This window comes from Capsicum annuum, chromosome 10 (assembly GCF_002878395.1).
Source record: "Capsicum annuum cultivar UCD-10X-F1 chromosome 10, UCD10Xv1.1, whole genome shotgun sequence".
In the NCBI taxonomy this organism is placed as follows: domain Eukaryota; kingdom Viridiplantae; phylum Streptophyta; class Magnoliopsida; order Solanales; family Solanaceae; genus Capsicum; species Capsicum annuum.
The window spans coordinates 190294940-190299341 of NC_061120.1; positions in this window are offsets into that span (position 1 = coordinate 190294940).

A 4402-nucleotide genomic window follows, 5' to 3' on the forward strand; every position below is an offset into this window, starting at 1 on the left:
TTGATAGTGTTGTGAACTAATTATGCTTGCCTTATACTAAATATCTTCTTTTCTTTATTTTTAGTGTGCTGACAGACCAAGTATGGTTGGAATGGAATTACTTCACACACAAAGTGGATGCACAATTCTTAATGTAAGTTTACTACTACATTTACTATCTAAATTTTATTTACTACAATTTCATTTACTAAAGTTGACACTTTTTTCATTTGAGCAGCCGGGAATGCCTAGTGAAAGATTCAAAACTGCCAAATCTTCAGGATTTGTGATTGAAAATCTCGGATATGCACAAAACCTGATGTAAAATGGAAAGGAAAAAAAGCTATGACCTCCAGGCAACTACACGAAATGAGAGGCAGAAAATAAATGCAAACAAGGTCCAAGGCTGCACACTTAAATCAAGAAAGCTCCAATATTCAATCTCTATGAGAAGTTGTTGTAGATTACACTTAATACTGTATAATGCTTGACAGTTGTGACTGCATTTAAGACTGTTTTTGATAATTCACTGATGTTGGCAGCTGGGACTGCATTTAAGACTATTTTTTGGTAGTTCACTGATGTTGGCAGCTGTGACTGCTTTAAGAACAATCTATTAGTGGCATCTTTGACTGCATTTTGTAATTGTAATTAGTTTAACAGTACTGATCTTTTTGTAAATGTATTTGGCTGCAAGATGTAATTGACACTCATTTTTGGTTAATCATTGTGCAGTTGTAAGTTCATTGTTGCTGAAATTTGTGTTTTTGCTTTTGCACTAGTTGTGGCTGCATTTATTAATGTTAAATTTGTGTTGTGATATTGAAATTTGTGTTTGTGCTTGTACAACAGTTGTGATTGCATTTAGTGTTGTTATGTATACAAATTGCAACACAAAGAACCACTGAAAACAAAGCCAAAACTGTTAAGTTCAACCTTACAATTTCATTACACAACAATTTAATTACACAAACTGACAGTTTTGTCAAAGGTAACACCTAATAATTGATACAAATTTCAGCCCCCTAAAACATAACAAAAACGAAGCAACTTAGTTTAGGGTAGCCTTCATGGAGCTCCTTTCAAGAACATGAATTGAAATAGAAAACTAACACTCAAAATACATACACAAATGAGAGTAGTCCATAGTTGTTTTTCCCTTTTCTTGGACTTAGCCAACTTGATATTCCATTTCTTCTCATTTGCCTTCATCATCTTCAAATCATCCTGAAAATTGTCCATTTGCAATTCTATTTTATTAATGTCTATTTTGCTCTCCACAGATTTGGTTGTCCTAGTAGTCTTGTCATCAACTATTTTGTGTTCACAAAATGCACAATTTGTCGAAGATTCAACTATTTCCTCAAGCTCCCCAATTCTTCCCAACAATTTAGGAATAACAAATGTCGATCGTTCATGAATAGAATCATCCTTCCAAAGCCAAAAATCGCATGATCTAACATTCTAAAATGAAAGCAATTAGATTCTTATACACTATTCAAGATCAATGTTTGAAGGAAAAATTCACTTACTCCATAGTAAGGACAAGTCCAATATCGTCTACCCGGATTTCTTGAGGTCCATGAAGTCATCAAAAGCAAAAAAATGTCCATGTTTGCATCGAACCTCGACCAACTCGTGATCTTCTTCTTGCTTACAAAGTCTTCTCAAACTTATCTTAGTCATTAAGTACCTTGATTAAGAAAACAAGGTTTAAGAGAGGTTGAACAACATTTGAGGAAAGAAAAAATTATGAAAATGACAACAAAATTAAGACAAAATAATCATCAATATAGCAAGAAATGGAAGGACTAGAAAGATTTAGTTATCAATTCTTCAAACAAATGCTCTTCAATTTCGATTTTGAGAGATAAAATTGGAAATTAGGGTTTCCTTTTGAGCCCCAAATTGGCTTTAAATAAGAATAGATCCGTTGCATATTAAAGAGATGTACTTTTAGCCGTTTAAGTTTGTTATTGAATAGACTGGACGCGCTTACACCAAGTGTAACATACGCGCCTAAGAATGGGTGTCGCGGGGAGGAAATAATATCACTTTTATATAGTTTAGGTGTGTAATGGGTCACTTGTATAGTTTAGGTGTGACTTAGACTTTCCGGGTATAGTCTGGGGTGGAAACGATGCCTTTTCCCTATATATATATGCACACATATCTTTTTAATTTATTTTGATAATTATTTATTTATTACTAACATTTTATTTACAAGTGTTTATACATGTTATTGAAAATATTCATTGAAAATGACATTTAAAGAAGTCTTTAATTTTTATATTTGTATTTTTATACTTTTACACTTGTACAAATATTAATTGTAGATATTTTTTATTTATGCAATCTTCACCGCACGTTTAGGCAAATTTAGGCTGTTATTATTTATATAAAAGAATTAAATTGATTTAGATATTTAATCGAATAATTCACATTTTTTACACTAAAATATTACGTAATCTTTTCTTTAGAACAAATTTTTTCTTTATTTAATCTTTTCATTTTTAGTACATATTCTCACGCATTTTTGTTTATCTTCATATACTTTTTATACGCATACGGTAACATATACAATTTGCACAATCTTTATATGGAAATTGTTTGCATCATCTTAATACATATTTTATATTCGTATTTATAAACATTGATTTTTTCCTTGTTTAATAAACTTAAGTCTGATCGGAAATTATATTTGTGGATTCTGAAGGGTGCCTAATCCCTTCCCTTTAGAATAATTTGAACCCTTACCTAGAATTTAAATTGTTTCGCAGATTGAAATAAAAATCATACTTGTTAATAAATAAGTAGGTTTTCTATTTTTCCTTAATATTAGGTGGCGATCCTATACAAAATCAATTCTTTTTTAGTCCATAATGTCATACTTGTTTTGACCTTAGATAAAAATTGGGTATGACGAGCGTCATCAAAGCAGTGAAAATAATAAACCAAGAATAGACAAGCACACATGTTAATGCATGACCATTGAGGCTACATGATATGAGCAAGAAAGAATAGAGAGAGGGATTAAAGAGAGAAAGAAGGTAATAGCACAAAGTAAACTCATGCGGTAATCAAGAAGTATAGTATCAGACACTATTCAAAAAGTGGCCATAGTAATTGAAAGTAGTAGCGGCATTATAGCAGGAATAAGTCTAGAAGAAAGGTCGAACATATATTGGGACCAGGTTCTGTAGTCCAACAGGTAGCACATTTCCTCGTATATATTTATATATGCAATCAACTATTGCAACGTTTTTAACTTGAGGTTTTTGCTATAATTGCTCTCTTTATTTTGTTTCTTTGTTCAATTTTGAACTATGAAGGAATAGATTTTCAAGAATAGACATAGAAGGGATCAATATACTTTTTAGACTCGGGGGGGGGGGGGGGGGGGGGGGGGGGACATGTTTTAAGTGTGAGTTACAACTGGGTATGGCAATCCTGCTTGTAAATAGTACACAACCACTATTTTGGGGATCTGGTCCCTATAAGATATTCTGAGTACATAATATTTTGAGTTGTTTCACCCTTCTCCCTATATTCTTCTCCTTGCCATGGATGTATATCTGCAGAAGATATGAGACTGAGTTAGACATGTATGAGTTCAACTAGCCTGGATACCTACTCACCAATTCATAGCCAAAGTTAGAGGATTAAGAGGAGCAACATGCATTCAACTTGGTCTCATCAGTCCAAGCTTTGTCCTGTTTCTTTCAAATTGTTCCATACTAAGTGCCTTGGTAAATAAGTCAGCAATTTGATCTTCAGTACTGCAAAACACCATCTTGATCAAGCCCTTTTCCATATTATATCTGAAAAATGATGCTTGATATCAATGTGTTTAGTTTTTTTATGCTGAACTGAATTTTTTGTCATATTGACAACACTTGTGTTATCACAAAATAGAGGCACACAATCTAAGATAATGCCAAAATCTTTAAATTATTGCTTGATTCACAGTAATTGAGCACAACATAAGGCAACTACAATATATCAACTTTAATAGTTGAAAGAGCTACTAAGTTCTGCTTTTTAGTACCCCGAGAGATTAAAGATGATCTAAGAAAATGATCCATGCTTGAGGTGATCTTCCTATCCACCAGATACACGGCATAATGAACATCAGCATATCCAATCAGGTCGAAATAATCTCCAGAAGGATAGAGCAAGACCAAGTTCAGTATTCCTTTAAGATATCTCAACATCTTTTCGGCAACTTCAGATGAGATTCCTTTGAACTAACTTGAAATCTAGCACACATCCCAACATTAAATATATGTTAGGTCTGCTAGATGTTAGATATAGTAATGAACTAATGATTTCTCTATACATAGTTTTATTAACAGAGGGACCAGGTTCATCCAAGTCTAATTTTAAGGAAGTGTCAATAGAAGTGTCAATAGGCTTAGCATGA